Raw genomic sequence first — 18955 nt, forward strand, 5'->3', positions numbered from 1 at the left:
GGCACACTATTATGAACCTACCTTATGGGGAAGTTAATTTTAAAAAATTATTTGAGGTGTTCGGATCTGTGTACCACAGTTTCTACATTTTATTTTTCATTGTGAAGGAGAGTGTAGAGATTTGATTGTTTAACAGCATTAAATAAAGTGGCCTTTAAAGCACACACACAAACACACATATATATATATATATATATATATATATATATATATATATTATTTATTTATATATATATATATATATTTTTATTTATACAAAAGTGGTGATGCACCTTATAATTTTACATTCACTTTAACTGAGATGTATATAGCTGTTGTTCTAATTTTAGACTACAGGGCTACCACAAATATGCATCTAAATTAAATTGTTGTAGGAAGTGTTCTTTTTATGCTCATGTTACTCATTTCCTGACAAGGCATAGGAAAAATCTAGCTTAGCTATTCCTTCCTTGCAGAATTCAACAGGAACCAAAAGTGTTGCTATGTCACTTGGGGAATTGGAGATTTTTGTTCCTCGAAATAAAAGCCTTTGAGACTTTAAAGGATATATCATTGACGTTCAAACACTGGTCTGTCTTCCTCTGTCTGATTTGCCTTGCTTAACTTCCCTCTGACTAACTTTCACATTGTTTGTCACATTGTTTGTACATACATACATACAAAGATTAATTCCAATGCACTAAAACAGAATAATGGAGTGAAACCAGTGAAGAATAATTTGTAATAAATTAATTGAATTCTGTTTGTACCAATTTGTAATTTTCTCATCATGATTTGCATCCTCCATTTTCCCACATGGTGTTGGCAGAACTGAGCTAGACATTTACTTAAAGGACAACTGAAGTTAGAAGAACATGGAGGCTGCCATATTTACTTTCTTTTAATCAATACCAGTTGCCTGGCAGCCCTGCGGATCCATTTAGATCAGTAGTGTCTGAATAACACCAGAAACAAGCATGTAGCTAATCTTGTCAGATCAGACAATAATGTCAGAAACCCCCGGGGGCTTGATTCACAAAAGAGTGCTAACTGATAGCACAGCCATTTCCGCGCAAATGTTCACGTTTCACGCGATTGCGATTTTTTTGCGTTAGCAAACGATAGCGGTTTCGCACGAAAATTCAGGTTTTGCGCACAAAAACGGTATTGTCTCGCGCAAAAATTCGTGATCAGGTGAAACGCGAAAATTGACGCGAAAACGGCCGTGCTATCTGTTAGCACTCTTTTGTGAATCAAGCCCCTAATCTGCTGCATGCTTGTTTTGGGGCTATCTAAAAGTATTAGAGGCAGAGGATTAGTGGAACAGCCAGGCAGCTGGTATTGCTTAAAAGGAAATAGATATGGCAGCCTCCACATCCCTCTCGCTTCAGTTGTCCTTTAAATGTGAACATTTGTCTCTGTTGCATACTTGCTAAGACTGTTGTTAGGAGATGTTTTCTTTACTAGAGTTGTCCCGAATGGTTCAGCCGTGAACTTATTTGCGCCAACATCGCTGGTTCACGTTCGCGTCGAATCGCGAACTTTTACGCAAGTTCAACACGCCCCTATAATACATCATTGGGCTAAACTTTGACTCTCTACATCACAGTCAGCAGACACATGGCAGCCAATTAGGCTGCACTTCCTCCTGTAGCCCCCCCCCCTTTATATAAGGCAGCAGCGTCACCCATGTTCTCACTCACAGTGCTGCTGTATTAGTGAGAGAAGGGAGAGACATTGGAGAGATAGGGAAAGCGACAGTTAGGAGGTCTGTTAGCTTGCTCCTTGCTGATACTTATTGCTAAAAAAGCACCCCAAAACAGCTCTTTTGAGAGCTAATTTTCTTGTGATGTGTTTTTTTTTTTTGTGTGACCCACTGACACTTGCATATACAGCCCTGTCTGTCACAGCTGGCCCTTGCTAATTGCTATACTGTGCCAGGCCCAGCACATTCAGTGCCTACCTTTTCACTGCACCTGTGTGTGTGACAGCTGCACATTTCTGATACCAGTCCGTGCCGTGCATACCTTTCACTGCACCTGTGTAACAGCACACAGTTTTATATACCAGTCACTGCATACCTATTCACTGTACCTGTGTGTGTGACAGCTGCACATTTGTAATACCAGTCACTGCATACCATTCACTGCACCCGTGTGACCGCACATTGTTGTACCAGCAGTCACTGCAACCTTTTCACTGCACCTGTGTAACCGTACATCGTATTAGTCAAGTCAGTGCATACCTTTCACTTCATCCCCCCCCCCAATATAGACAAGACAAAAAAGGCAGAGGCAGGCCACCCGGCAGGTCTGTTCGAGGTCGTGCTGTCGTGATTTCGTGCGGCCCTTGACCACAGTACAGTGTTTAGAAGAAGACACATGCCATCAACCCCCAATATTGTCAGGACGTAGTTGACTATTTAACACAGAACACCTCATCTTCCTCAGCTTCCGCATGGAAGCGTGACATATCTTCCTCTTCCTGCTCTGATTCTGGCACCCCACTTAACACACCGTCAGCAGCCATCACCAAAGTGCCATCATCCCAAGGCTCAGCGGTGTGGACATTTTTTTGTGTGTCTGCCTCAGATGAGAGCAATGCCATCTGTACTCTCTGCAACCGAAAATTGAGCCATGGAAAGACCAAGACCCCGGGACAAGTACCTTATGAAGGCACATGATTACAAAGCACAAACTGCAATGGGATGACCACCTGAGGAAAAGCAGCACACAAAAGAAAAGCCACAAACTGCAGTGGAAGATACCAGGCCGCAATTATTTCTCAAAAAAGGTGATATTCAAACTGTACTGTGATGTTGAAAAGCAAGTAGTGTCATCCCTGGCACACAGCGTTGGGTCAAGGGTTCATCTGACCACGGAGGCCTGGTCTGCAAAGCATGGTCAGGCCCCACATAGCATCTCTCCAGGGTCCAGGACTCCAGGTGGATTCCTGAATTTTTAAGGCCGCTGCTAGCAATGGCCGCTGCTATAATTTTTCTGGTGCGTGTATATGCCTGCCTAATTTTTCTGGCTGCACTGCGGCTGCAACAACAAAACAAAATGCATGTACCTACCTGTGTCAATTCCCCTTTGTGATCGTTACCTTGCCGCAGTGAAGGGGCTTGCGTATCTCAATGAAGCAATGACCGGCTAAATGAGTGTGTTGGGGTTGGGGGGCACACCTGACCCAAGAAGATAATAAGGTCGTTGCTTCATTAAGGACAAAACAAATTCGATCAGTGACACTCAGTCGTTCAGCTGTCATTCAGCTACCTCAGCCCGACCATATGGGCTTGAAAACCGCCATCGCCTGCACTCTCGCCATGGTGTGCACCAGTCCAGCACGGCCATCTCTACACAAACAGCTGTTTGCAGTGCGTTACACAGTGAGTTTTAGTCTGTCAGTGTGAAGCAGTACACTAATTACACTACCTGATTGATGTATACACATGCAAGATGTTTTAAAGCACTTTAGGCCTCCAATTTAGCAATGCAATGTGATTTCTGCCCTTAAACCCTGCTGTGCGTCAAATCCGGATTTTTCCCTGGGACTTTTGGCGTGTATCCCACTCCGCTATGCCCGTCTTCAGGTGTTAGACCCCTTGAAACATCTTTTCCATCACTTTTGTGGCCAGAATTAGTTTGTAGTTTTGAAAGTTCACCTTCCCATTGAAGTCTATTGCGGTTCACGAAGTTCGCGAACTTTTTTCGCATGTTCGTGTTCGAGGTTCGCGAATCTAAAATCGGAGGTTCAAAACAACTTTATTCTTTACTTCCTAGCTGAAACTTGACACTCATTTTGTATCAAGAAATAACATGTGAACAGCTATGTGAACAGATAGAACAAAAGATTTGTTCAAAGCTAGAAAGTGGACAATGCCATATTTTTCCTTCTTTTTTATATCATTAAGGACTGTTTCACACAACAAGAGCTTTTTAAGCTGTTATGTCAGCGCTGCGTAATATGTTGGCGCTTTATAAATACAATTAAAAAAATAAATAAATAATAAATCAATAAAAAAAATTGTGAAAACATCTTTCTAATGCAATGCTATGGTGATTTCCCAGCAGTTAATAGCAAAGGCCCTTCCCATCCTAGCAACACCAAATTTGCAGGTTATGTTAAAAAGATAGTGGGAAACAATATTTAAAAAAAATAAACAAAAATGTTTATTTTTGAGGATGTTCTGCGTGTGAGAAATCTGAAAAAGAAATGATGTGGGGTCCCCCCTCCCGAGCTTCTGTAACCCCTTGTCTCCCATGCAGGCTGGGATAGCCAGAATGTGGAGTCCCGGACGACTGAGGCTTCGCACTCTGAGCTATACCAGCCCGCATGGTCAGCCCGCATGGTCCATGGTATGGGGGGGCTCTGGGGGGAGGGGCGGCCAAGCCTCCCCCTCCCCCCCGGAGCCCTTGTCAAATCCATGGACAAGGGGCTCTTCCCCACCTCCGATGCCCCAGGAGGAGGTGGGGCAACGACTCCCGGGGGGGGGTTCATGGTGGCATCTGGGTGTCCCCTTTAAGAAGGGGACCCCAGATGCCCACCCCCCTCCCAGGAGAAATGAGTATAGGGGTACAAAGTACCCCTTACCCATTTCCACAAAGGGTTAGATGAAATAAAAACACGACGACGAGAAAAGTATTTTAATAATCTTAATTAACCAGAAATACTTACCTGTACCTTTAAAAAAATGTTCCCACGGCAATAATATCCTCGGTAATGATCCAACAGTATCCTCTATCTTGCGATCTTCAATTACGTTGATTGAAGATCTCCCACGGCAATTAGCAATACTATACCTTACAATGCGTCCTGCGTGCGGACGCATAGCGCCGGCTCCCGCTGTCCTCCCCGCCTCCTCACCTGTCACCCTCACCTAGCCTGGCACCTGGTGCACCCATGGGTGCACCGGGTGCCACCCTAGGTGAAGGTGAGAGGTGCAGGCAGGTGGGTAGAGATCGTGGGAGCCGGCGCTATACGTCCTGCACAGGACGCATTCTAAGGTATAGTAACCGGCTCATCGATGAGCCGGTTATTTTTGTATTGAATCAAATGAATAGATTCAGAGCCGGTTCATTTGATTCAATACAAAAAGAACCGGCTCATTGATGCGCCGGTTACTATACCTTAGACGTATAGCGCCGGTTCCCGCGATCTCTCCCCACCTGCCTGCACCTGTCACCCTCACCTAGGGGGGCACCCGGTGCACCAGGTGCCAGGCTAGGTGAGGGTGACAGGTGAGGAGGCGGGGAGGACAGCGGGAGCCGGTGCTATGCGTCCGCATGCAGGACGCATTGTAAGGTATAGTATTGCTAATTGCCGTGGGAGATCTTCAATCAACGTAATTGAAGATTGCAAGATAGAGGATACTGTTGGATCATTACCAAGGATATTATTGCCGTGGGAACCTTTTTTTTTTATAAAGGTACAGGTAAGTATTTCTGGTTAATTAAGATTATTAAAATACTTTTCTTGTCGTGTTTTTATTTCATTTAACCCTTTGTGGACATGGGTAAGGGGTACTTTATACCCCTATACTCATTTCTCCTGGGAGGGGGGTGGGCATCTGGGGTCCCCTTCATAAAGCGGACTCCCAGATGCCACCATGAACCCCCCCCCCCCCCGGGAGTCGTTGCCCCACCTCCTCCTGGGGCATCGGAGGATCGGAGGTGGGGAAGAGCCCCTTGTCCATGGATTTGACAAGGGCTCCGGGGGGGAGGGGGAGGCTTGGCCGCCCCTCCCCCCCAGAGTCCCCCCATACCATGGACCATGCGGGCTGGTATAGCTCAGGGTGCAAAGCCCCAGTCGGCCGGGACTCTGCATTCTGGCTATCCCAGCCTGCATGGGAGACAAGGGGTTACAGAGGCTCGGGAGGGAGGACCCCACGTCATTTTTTTCAGATTTCCCACACTCAGAACATCCCCAAAAATAAACATTTAAATTTTTTTTTTTAAATATTGTTTCCCACTATGTTTTTAACATAACCTGCACATTTGGTGTTGCTAGGATGTAAGGGGCCTTTGCTATTAACTGCCGGGAAATATTTCCCACGATCTGTCATTGACCACCATTTAAATGTATCGTTTTTTTCTTTGAACTTTTATAATTGATTTTCTCAAAAAGTATAAGGTCTTTTTGAAAAAAAATGTTTCCCCTTGCTCCCACTTTTCTTCCTAACATAACCTGCAAATTTGGTGTTTCTAGCATTTAAGGGGGCTTTGCAATTAACCCTTAAATTCGGCGGGTTTTGAATCACGAATTCACAGCCCCTGCGATCCGAATGAATGCACCCGAATCGAATTCGAGTCCATTCGAATCAGGCAAATCCGAATTTGACCCAGACCCGAATTCGAATGTACTCGAATCGAATTTGGGTACATTCGAGCATGCCTGATTTACGGTTTGTCTCTTAAAAGAAATAATTTCCCAGCATATTTCACAAGGAAGTCATGAAGGAAATGCGTTCATTTCTTGTTTATACAATGGACTTTTTTTTACTACTAAGGGATTTACTATAAAAGTATTTGTCACATTTCAAGGATGTGACATAGATATTACGGATGTTTTTGTGCAAAAAAATAGTTTGAGTCACAGTGTTCAAAGAAAGTACATTTTCCTTGTTCATTTACTAGCTGTGTTTGCAAATGTAAAAGGAAAGGGTGTGTACTATTCACTAGATAGAACATGTCCGCCACTTCCAAGGCAAACGGTCATATTGTAGCTGTTGCTTTAGAGATGTCAAACAAGCTAGGTTACATACAAACCCCCCCCTAATATTAAAGGACCACTATCGCAAAAAAAAGTAGTTAAATCTGAAAGAACCAATAGGTTTTGGGCCAGTCCATCTCTTCATGGGGGATTCTCAGGGTTTTCTTTGTTTTCAACAGCATTTCCTGAACAGCAGTTGCAAAGTCTAACTGACAAAATAATGTGCAAGTGAGTAGGGAGGCTGGCTGGTATCTTACTATGTTGGCAGTTAAACTGCGTTCAGGAAATGATGTTGAAAACAAAGAAAACCCTGAGTATCCCCCATGAAGAGATGGACTGGCCCAAAACCTATCGGTTCTGTCAGATTTTAACTGCCTACTTTTTTCGTGATAATGGTCCTTTAACCCTCCTGGCGGCATAAAAAATTCCGCCAGGAGGCAGCGCAGCAGTTTTTTTTTTTATTTTTATTATATCATGTAGCGAGCCCAGGGCTCGCTACATGATAGCTGCTGCTCAGCGGCATCCACCCGCCCGCTTCTCCGATCAGGAAATCCCGTTCAAAGAACGGGATTTCCTGGAGGGCTTCCCCCGTCGCCATGGCCACCGACGTCGGGACGTCATTGGGAGTCCCGAACCACCCCTCAGCGCTGCCTGGCACTGATTGGCCAGGCAGCGCACGGGGTCTGGGGGGGGGGCGCGGCGCGACGGATAGCGGCGATCGAGCGCGGGGCGGCGGCGATCGGTGTGCTGACGCAGCTAGCAAAGTGCTAGCTGCATGCAGCAAAAAAAAAAATTAAACAAATCGGCCCAGCAGGTTACCGCCAAGGAGGTTAATCGCTACAGGATCCTTCAGATATTGACCACTGCTGAACCCACAGTTGTTAATGCTCCATGGATTTAAATGTATCCTTTTACCCTAATAAGGAGTACTGTAACTATAGTACATCTTCTATATTCATGTTTAGAAGCAAGCAAAAAAGGTCCTAAACATGCAGCACTTATTATTTAGTTCCTATATAGTGCTGACATCTTCTGCAAGCCTGTATAGTGTATATAGTCTTGTCACTTACCTGTCATACAGATGGGTTTACATCTAATTCCTACCATTGTCATGTGCCCATCATAGTACAGAGCCAATTTTAAGGGGAAGCCAAGTAACTTATCTGTATGTTTTGGGAATTTGAGAGGAAACTGGATTGCCAGATGGAAACCCACACAGACACTGGGAGAACATGAAAACTCTCTGCAGGCAGTTCCCTGGCTGTGATTTGAACCAGGGACCCAATACTGCTATCCACTAAGCAACTGTGCTGTATATAATTATATTATAAAACAAATTAGCACTGAGACCATCAGTTTCAAATTTCATTTACTAAAGTAAAGTTAGCTTCAGCTACATGGTTTCAATTGTTCAACTTGGAGAATGGGCTGCTGTTGCTATATAGAACCTTTTTTGCACACGCTTGTCTTCACACTGCTGATGCTGACTCTACACTTGCTAAAAGTACACAGATCAGCTTAGTTCCTGATCACAGACCCAGCTCCTAAGATCTATCTGCTTCTACCCCACAGCTAAAACTTAGATTAGGCTGTATTTTTGCTGAGAAAGTTATTTGATGATGTAATCAGAATGACTTGTGGTACATGATTTTGCTCTGTGACTGTGAGGTAAGCTTATCTTAGAATGCTGTAAATGGTGGCTAGAGATGGCCCGAACGGTTCGACCATGAACCGATTCACGTTCGCGGTGAACCGCGAACTATATGCGAGTTGACTAGGGTCAACTTTGACCCTCTAGTCTACATCACAGTCAGCAGACACAGGGTAGCCAATCAGGCTGCATTCCCTCCTGGAGCCCACTATCCTTATAAAAGGCAGGCAGCGTCAGCCTTTTCACTCACTCGTTTGGCTGCAGTAATTAGAAAAGGGAGAGAACCTGCTGTAGACATAGGGGAAGCTTAGTTAGGCTCTTGTGTTAGGCTTGTTAGCTTGCTCCTTGCTGATACTTATTGCTAAAAAGCATACCTCAACAGCTCTTTTGAGAGCTAATGTTGTTCTTGTGATCTATTTTTTTTGTGTCTGTCCCACAGACACTCGTGTTGCATATACATCCCTGTCCGTCAGTCGTAGCTGGCCCTTGGCCCCTTGATAATTCTTACTGTGCCACTGCCTGGCCCAGCACATTCAGTAACTACCTGTGTGTGTGACAGCTGCACATTTGTAATACCAATCACTGCATACCTACCTGTTCAATGCACCTACCTACGTGAGTGCACGCAATGTTATATACCACCAGTCACTGCACCTGTTCATGGTACCTGTGTGTGTGACAGCTGCACATTTGTAATACCAATCACTGCATACCTACCTGTTCAAAGTGCACCTACCTACGTGAGAGCATGCAGTGTTATATTGTATACCAGTCACTGCACCTGTTTACGGTACCTGTGTGTGTGACAGCTGCACTTTTGTAATACTAGTCATTGCATAATTGTTCACAGTACCTGTGTGACCGCAGTCCGTGCATACCTGTTAACTGCACCTGTGTGACAGCTGCACATTGTATTGTAATACCAGTCACTGCATACCTTTCACTGCACCTGTGTGACTGCACATTGTATTAGTCAAGTCAGTGCATACCTTTCACTTCATCCCCTCCGATATGGACAAAGCAACAGCCAGAGGCAGACCCAGAGGCAGGCCACCCGGCAGGTCTGTTCGAGGTCGTGCTGACATGATTTTGTGTGGCCCTGAACCAAAGTATAGTGCTCAGAAGAAGGCACGTCTCATCAACTCCCAAGATCGTCAGGACGTGGTTGACTATTTAACACAGAACACCCTCTCTTCCGCAGCCACCAGCGCTACTACAAGCACCACATCCGCTGCATTTGACACTTCGCAGGAGTTATTTGGTGGGGAATTCACTGATTCACAGCCATTATTGTTGCAACAAGATGAAGGAGCTAAGCAAGTTACACAACCTCATATGTCTGAGTTAGGCGACACTATGGACGTAAGGTGTGAGGAGGAGGATGATGAAGTACCTGCTGTTAGTGCAGTTTTGGAGGTGTCTGAGGCAAGCGAAGTTGGGGAGGATAATTATGATGATGATGATACTGCCATGGATGCCACATGGGATCCTAATAGACAAGATGACCAAGGGGACAGTTCAGAGGAGTAGGAGGAGACGAGTTGCTGAAAGAAGCAGGGGTAGCTCGTCACCACCTATGGACAGCCAGCCAACATGCCCTTCACCGTCAGCTGCTGACACCACCATAGTGCCCACACCCCTGGGCTCAGCAGTGTGGAAATTTTTGTGTGTGTCTGCCTCAGATCAGAGCAATGTCATCTGTTCTCTCTGCCGCCAAAAATTGAGCCGTGGAAAGGCCAACACCCGCGTAGGGACAACTGCCTCATGAAGGCACATGGAGAAAAGGCACATTACTTACACGGCCCATTGGGTCAACCTGGTGACCGCTGGCAAGCAGGGAGTACGTGGCTGTGCAGCGGACCTAGTTGTGACACCTCCACAGCTTGCAGGCAGGCCTACTGCCACCTCCTCTCCTTCTCCTCCTACTTCTCTTGCTACATCCTGTTCAAAAGCGGAGAGTCACACTGGAGCAGCTCTCCTGGCTGCTCTTAACAAACAGGTGGATCAGTGGCTGACCCCACACAAACTGGAGATTGGCAATGTGGTGTGTGACAACGGCAGCAATCTCATTTCGGCTTTGAATTTGGGAAAGCTGACACATGTACCCTGCCTGGCACATGTGCTGAATCTAATAATTCAGAGATTTGTGTGTAAGTACCCAGGCTTACAGGATGTCCTGAAGCAGTCCATGATGTTGTGTGGGCATTTCAAGTGGTCTTACACGGCCATGGCATGCTTGGCCGATATTAATGGCAGTATTTGTATAGCGCATTTCTCCTGTCGGACTCAAAGCGCTTGCGAGGCAGCCACTACAGCGCACTCAGTAGGCAGTAGCAGTGTTAAGGAGACTTGCCCAAGAAACTCCTTACTGAAATGCTGGCGCTGGCTTACTGAACAGGCAGAGCCGAGATTTGAACCCAGGTCTCCTGTGTCAGAGGCAGAGCCCTTAACCATTACACTATCCAGGACTGCTTTCAGCAGAGAAAGAACTTGCCGGTGAGACGCTTGCTTTGCAATAGCCCGACTTGCTGGAATTCAACGCTCCTTATGTTTAACCGCCTGCTACAACAGGAGAAAGCCGTCAACCAGTATCTCTACAACTACAGTAGAAGGACACACTCTGGGGAGATGGGGATGTTCTGGCCGAAGTACTGGACACTCATGTGAAATGCCTGCAGGCTCATGCGGCCGTTTGAGGAAGTGACAAACCTGGTGAGTCGCAGTGAAGGCGCCATCAGCGACTTGATCCCATATGCTTTCTTTCTGGAGCGTGCCGTGCGAAGAGTGGTGGATCAAGCTGTGGAGGAGCGTGAACAGGAACAGTTACAGGAACAGGAGGAAGAGTTGTGGAATCAATTCTCAGAACCAGATGTTTCCTCAACACCTGCGGCAGCCCAGAGGAAAGGGGAGGAGGAGGAAGAGTTGTATGGGGAAGATGAGTCAGATGATGAGGAAGGTGTTTTTTTTTTGGAGGAGGAAGTGGAAGAACAATCGCAGCAGGCGTTGCAGGGGGCTTGTGCTGCTCAACCTTCCCGTGGTATTTAGTGTAGTGGGGGTGTCTCAGCACCTTGCAGGGAAAAAATATAGGCGACAAATACGGGAGCCCAATAGTGTAGTATATTAGTATGCAATTGAAAAAAGGAATTTCAATAAATTACTACTCACAAAAGGGCAACCAACCGTAGGAAGCAGGTGGAGACCATAAACCCGACTCCACTCGGGGTAGTCCCAGTCGGGACCTGGATGTGGTCGCTCTCCTTGAAAAAGTAGGGACAGGTGTCCACTGTCGGGCACCCACAGGTGGTCTGTCACCACCCCTCAAACACAGATTGTTTGGGGGTATAGCTATGCACAACTGAAGGTAAAGAGGCGCCCTGGTTGAAATAAAAGCATCTAAAAACAGCTTAAAATCGAGGAAATAATATGAGGTGACTTACCTCAATAACGAAATCCTTGTATATAACAAAAGGTTTTTATTTAGCACAGGCAACGTGTTTTGCGGGTCCAAGCCTGCTTCATCAGGCCAATTAAAGTGCCAAATGAACAAGTCGATATGTTCCCGTGGTATTGTTCGTGGCTAGGGGGAGGAGGAGAACTTACCTGACATCACTGAGGAAGAGCAAGAGGAGATGGATAGTACATCTGCATCCAAATCTGTGCAGATGGCGTCTTTCATGCTGTCCAGCTTGTTGAGGGACCCCCATATAAAAAAACTCAAGGGGGATGAGCTGTACTGGGTGGCCACGCTACTAGACCCTCGGTATAGGCACAAAGTGGCGGAGATGTTTCCAAATCACCAGAAGGCAGAAAGGATGCAGCACCTGCAGAACAAGCTGGCAACTATGCTTTACAGTGCGTTTAAGGGTGATGTCACAGCACAATGGAATAAAGGTACCACTGCCAGTAATCCTTCTCCCATGTCCACGCAGGCAAGGTCAGGACGCTCCAGGACGCTCCAGTGATCTCATGATGATATCGGACATGCAGACATTCTTTAGTCCAACACCTCGCCTTAACCCTTCCGGATCCACCCTCCTCCAACGCCTTGACCGGCAGGTAGCCGACTACATGGCCTTAAGTGTGTATGTAGACACTGTGAGCAGCGATGAACCCCTGGACTACTTGGTGCACAGGCTTGACCTGTCAGAATTTGCCATCCAACTTCTGTCTTGCCCTGCCTCAAGCGTCCTGTCAGAAAGGACCTTCAGCGCAGCTAGAGGCATTGTCACTGAGAAGAGAAGTCGCCTAGGTCACAAAAGTGTTCAGTACCTCACCTTTATCAAAATGAATGAGGCATGGATCCCGCTACTGCCCGCCCGAAGACTTAGTCAGTCCCCACACACAGCATCTTTGCCTGCACAGCATGTGACTGCCTGCCCCATGACTAAGTCGGTCCCCACACAGCATCTCTGCCTGCAGTCCGCTTGACTGCCTTCTCCGCCATCACCAACAGGGCCCAAGACTCCAGGCGGATTCCTGAATTTTTAAGGCCGCCACTAGGAGCGGCCACTTTAATAATTTTTCTGGTGCGTGTACATGCCTGCCTAATTTTTCTGGCTGTACTGCAGCTGCAACAACAAAACAAAAGGCATGTACATGTGTCAATTCCTCTTCAAGGTTGTTACCTTGCCGCGGTGAAGGGGCTTACGTATCACAATGAAGCAATGAGGGAGGGTGGGCACACCCAAGATAATAAGGCTGTTGCTTCATTGTGGACAGACCAAATTCGATCAGCTGGCGACCATATGGGCTTGAAAACTGATATCGCCTGCACTCTGGCCATGGTGCGCACCAGTCCAGCACGGCCGTCACTACACAAACAGCTGTTTGCGGTGCGTTACACAGTGAGTTTGGTCTGTCAGTGTAAAGCAGTACACTAATTACACTACCTGAGTGATGTATACACATGCAAGATGTTTAAAGCACTTTAGGCCTCCAATTTAGCATGCAATGTGATTTCTCCCCTTAAAACCCTCATGTACATCAAATCCGGATTTTTCCCAGGGACTTTTGGCCATTTTTGTATCCCACTCCAAAACATATACACCTCCAGATAGCGCTCCAAGGACAGACTTCAGGCCAACTGAATTGTTATCACCTCCACCAGTATCACCCTGTGAAGTTCACACTCACCAGTGGCAATGGGCCAGTGTCACAGTGGCCTTACAGCACTTTTGGGGCATTATTAGGTTCCCCACACCTTATGGAAGTAGTTTCCACTTGTGTTCGTTCCTTGGGATATTTATTTTTTGATCACCACAAAAAGCACATTGCTTCCAAGATGCACCTCAATATTAATAGAAAGACTTTCATTGCGCAACACTCTTAAAAACAAGTTAGCTTTATTAAAACATTGCACTCACGTGGTTTAGGAGTAAAAGACAGCTTGCGGAGTTTTGTGAGAAACGGGCTCCACCCCGTGCGGTCTCCCGGGCTGACCGCCGCGTGTGTATGTTCCAAAGCTGCGTATCCCACCATAGCCGCCGCTACCCTGTCCTCCGCTCCATGATCACCGACTTCCGGATATGGCTCCTCCCTACTGGTTTCGTCACCGCATGACTCATTCAGGGAAAATTCAGCTTTTGAAGCAGAGGCACACCAGGACTATAGACTGTTTTAGCTCTTTATGACAGTTGATCGTGGACAATATTGATCATATTGATCTTGGATTTATGTATAATTGATCATATTGATATTTTTAGTTTAAGCGCTGTATTTTTTTGTGTAGAAAAAATGTATCCCACTCCGCCATGCAAAAACTCAGGTGCTAGACCCCTTAAAACATCTTTTCCATCACTTTTGTGGCCAGCATAAATGTGTGAGGAAACGCGGAAAAGCCGACGCGAGTGCTCAAAGTGAGGCGGCTGTTTCCGCGTCCAACATGGCGGCACAACGCGAAGAAACCGCCGCATGCCGCATGGGCAGAGCGGTGGAGTCCGCGTTGGACGCGGCGGATTGCGCGCATAGCAATACTACTGACACTGACTACTGTGGTTGGATGCGGGGAAGCCGCCGCTTGCTTGGAGAGCAGTGCGGCGGCCCCCGCGCCCGAATCAGCGGATACATTGCAAAACATGTCTGGTGTGGCTGGGACTGCTAGTCCACACAGGTTCAGAAGGACGCGCGTGCACGCTGAGAGGCAGAGCTTATATGACAGCCAGAGAAGAGTCAGCTGACCAAGCTGGTCAGCTGACATTTTTACCACCTTCCATTTGTCCAGCACTTAAGGGTGGTGCTGGAAAGCGCTATAGTATATATACTGGGTGCTGGTCATTTCTCTGGTGTCTGGCGTTGCGATCACTACGTGGTAGCACTCAGGCCTTGTCTGTTTCTGTGTTCTAGCATAGTTTCCAAAGGTGTTGACATCAAGGAGCTCACACCTTAGCATTAGGAATATTGATCTGTATTATTTGTTATGACCTTTTGTCTGACTATTCTTCTGAACTCTGATTTTGTACCTTGCTATTTCTGATATCCTGTTGCCAAACTCTGCTCGTTCCTGGACTCTGTATTTGCCTCCTGATTCTGTACCTTGCTATTCTGATACTCTGTTGCCAAACCCTCCCTGTTCATTGGATCTCGTATCTGTTTCCTGAATCTGTACCTTATCTGTCTGTGTGTTATCGACCTGGCTTGCCCGACCTCGAGAACTTGCCTTACTGTTAGAGGCAGTTCCCAGACCTGTTAGTGACACCCTCTCACTGGTGTCACTCACACTCTGACCTTCCTACTTTCAGCTTAGTCCCTCCTCCGGGAGAGTCTAGGCCAACGGAAGGAACATACTTCCGTGCAGTACTCCTTACTGCATCTGTACCTTCTCCTAAGGTGCAGGACTCAAAGTATTATTGTTGCACCAACACTCGCATATCTCAGGTGTCCAGAGGTTAGTAGATATATCTGATTATCGGTGATACTGCAGATCATCAATAATCGGGTATATTCTGTATTCTCGGTGATACTGCAGTTCACCGGGAATCAGACCCTCTCTGTGTTACACCGATCGTTACAAAATGTTTCTAGTTTTCAAAGTTTGCCTCCCCCAAGTTCGGTTCGCGCGAACTTTTCGAACCGCAATAGACTTTATTGCGGTTCGAAAAGTTTGTGCGAACCGAACTTTTTGCGGAAGTTCGCATTCGAGGTTCGCAAAACGAAAATCGAAGGTTCGAGCCATCTCTAATGTTGGCCACCCTGCCACTTCAACCTCAAGTCTACTGCTCAACAAGTAATCTTTTTCAAGCCTTGGATGAGCATTGTGTTTGGATGTGAATGGAGGAAACCTATTCATAACTGCATCAAATTACTTTTGGCCTATGTTTGTCTGCTGAGACTGTGCTAAAAGGAGAAGATACTGTTAAGCTGGCCATACACTGGCCCGATTTGCCGCCGTTTCGACAGCAGATTCGATCACTGGGATCGAATCTGCTGCCAATCATTCGCGCTACACGCCGAATTTCGATCCATTCCGTCCGATCCCGTTGATCACGCCGTGCGGAAAATAACCGTCGATCACCCGCAGGTAAAGAGCGCATCGCTAGCGGCGTTGAGTGCCCGACGACCGACGCAATAGAGCTGCAATACATTACCTGCTCCGCCGGCGCGACTCCCGGGTCTCGCTCTTCTTCTCCGCTCTGGTCTGGTCTCCGGCATGCTTCCCTTCTTCCTGTTCCGGCAGGAAGTTTAAACAGTAGAGGGCGCTCTACTGTTTAAACTTCCCCCAGACAGGAAGAAGGGAAGCATGCCGGAGACCAGACCAGAGTGGAGAAGAAGAGCGGAGACCCGGGAGTCACGCCGGCGGAGCAGGTAATGTATGCGGGATGGGGGGAAGCGGCAGCAGCACCACCACAGATTGTGAACGGTTTCAGGCTGAAATCGGTTCACAATCTGTTTGCAGTAAAGGTAGCCATACGATCCCTCTCTGATCAGATTCGATCAGATAGGGATCTGTCGGTTGGTCGAATCTGATGGCAAATCGACCAGTGTATGGCTACCTTAAGGTTGCCACTGAGATTGGTTTGTAATACCTATAGGCTAGTCTGCAGATGCTGTGCTGGCCATAGGTGCAGCTATCTTGGTCGCAAATTAGTTGTATTCATTTGCTAGTTATTGGGGAGATTTGCTTGATAGGAGACAGTTCTGTTCATGTCTAGTAAACAGTAAATCAATGTTGTTCTTCTATCTACTACTTAGATTAGGCATGGGCAAACTTGGCCCTCCAGCTGTAAGTCCAACAATGCATTTGCCTTTATGAGTCATGACTGTGGCTGTCAGACTCCTGCAATGCAATGTGGGACTTGTAGTTTCGTAACAGCTGGAGGGCCAAGTTTGCCCATGCCTGACTTAGATAGTAGAATGAAAAAATTTAATATATATTTGAGGATATGTTTAAAGTTTTATCTTAACAATGTTGTATAGTTTGATGTATTATTGCTCCAAGGAATGTCCAAATTCCTGTAATTATTAGAGATGTCGCGAACCTCCGATTTTCCTTCGCGGAAGGTTCGGTTCGCGGAAAAGTTCGTGAACCGCAATAGACTTCAATGGGGATGCGAACTTTGAAAAATAGAAAAATTTATGCTGGCCACAAAAGTGATAGAAAACATGTTTCAAGGGGTCTAAAACCTGGAGGGGGGCATGGCGGAGTGGGATACATGCCCAAAGACCCGGGGAAAAATCTGGATGTGACGCAAAGCAGCATTTTAAAGGCAGAAATGACATTGAATGCTAAATTGCAGGCCTAAAGTGCTTTCAAACATCTTGTATGTGTATATCAGCAAAAGGAGAAAAACATAGTTGGCACTACAGCACGAAACAGCTGACGCTGGAGCAGTGCGGACAGGATTATTGCACTTCTTTTCTTATGGTGCACCCTGCGTGCTCTGATATAGTTGAGGTCACTTGTAATACAAATGAGGAGAAGGAGGTATTATCGGCACTGCAGGTGCTTTATTCCATCAAGGTACTTGGTAAAAACATGCACATAAAAATGATGTGTCACAGAAATCACATACCATGGACAAGTAGTGCGGTGGTGCGGTGGGTGCTGGGCAAAGTCTGCCTGACGGCCGATTCGCGCTATATATGCGCTTCGACGGAGGCTGCTACCGTAGCAGCCTCCGTCGAAGCGCATATATAGCGCGAAACGGCCGTCAGGCAGACTTTGCCCAGCACCCACCGCACCACCGCACTACTTGTCCATGGTATGTGATTTCTGTGACACGTCATTTTTATGTGCATGTTTTTACCAAGTACCTTGATGGAATAAAGCACCTGCAGTGCCGATAATACCTCCTTCTCCTCATTTCTATTGTATGTGTATATGTTACGGCCAGAACCCGAAGTGTGGCCACTTCGCGTTCTGGCCAGCCTCTGGCCGGCCAATGTGCGAAGTGGCCGCAGCGGAGCGGCCAATGTCAGAAATGTAATTACTACACTAAGCTACAATGTATTTTACGGCCGTCTCGCTGCGGCCAAATGTATAACAACTTGCTTAATTTCATTAAATATAGCCGGCGGCAATGTAATAGATGAAGCCGCCGGCTTTCGCACCTTCTATACGATACGGAGCAGCCGGCGTGTCCCCGAGAGTCGTTCGTCGCGGCAGGTGAATCCTGCCGTTCCTGCAGAGCGGGTGCTCTGCTTCCCCTGCCGCGACGAACGACTCTCGGGGACACGCCGGCTGCTCCGTATCGTATAGGAGGCACGGGGAGGAGGAGAGGAGGCAGTGCGAAAGCCAGAACCCGAAGTGGCTGGCCAGAACGTGAAGTGGTCACACTACGGGTTCTGGCCGTAACACATACATCAATCAGGGAGTGTAATTAGAGTTCTGCTTCACACTGACACACCAAACTCACTGTGTAATGCACCGCAAACAGCTGTTTGCGTAGTGACGGCCGTGCTGGACTGGTGCACACCGTGGCGAGAGTGTAGGCCGTGGCGGTTTTCAAGCCCATATGGTCGCCGGGCTGTGGTAGCTCAATGATAGAACAACAGTGACTGTCCAGCTGATCAAATTTGGTCTGTCCACAATGAAGCAATGACCTTGTTATCTTCTTGTATGTAGGTAGGCATAAGTAGGTGTCCCAGTAGTTAGCTAGGCATAGGTAGGAGTCCCAGTATAGGTAGGTAGGCATAGGAATGGAGGAAGATCCGCACAATGTCTCCAACAGATATAAGAATTTTATTCAGGACGTATCCAGACCCACATAAAAGCAAGGTTCCGGTAGGCGAATTTATTAGGGCGCGCCGCAACTGCTCTGATGAAGCGTCTGAAGTAATTGAGTTTGCCATGGTGGAAAGGCGCCTCCTAGAAAGAGGATATCCTAAATGGATTATCGAGAAGGGCAAACAACGTGCAGCTTCCGTCCCTAGGGGTCAATTAATTAGGGCTAATGCCCTTAATCGCAGTCCCGAGGGGAGACCCACATTCGTCACCACCTATAGTTCTGAATTTCAGGACGTTAAACGTATTATTAGTAAGTATTTACCCATTTTGGAAGGGGATGACGAGTTGCGGCCTTTTCTTCGGGATGGCGTAAGTTTTGCTAGTAGGCGTGCCCCTACATTGGGTAGTTTGTTGTCCCCTAGCCTATTTGATTCTCGTGTGCATTCCTCTAC

This window comes from Hyperolius riggenbachi, chromosome 5, assembly GCF_040937935.1.
Source record: "Hyperolius riggenbachi isolate aHypRig1 chromosome 5, aHypRig1.pri, whole genome shotgun sequence".
Taxonomy (NCBI): Eukaryota; Metazoa; Chordata; class Amphibia; order Anura; family Hyperoliidae; genus Hyperolius; species Hyperolius riggenbachi.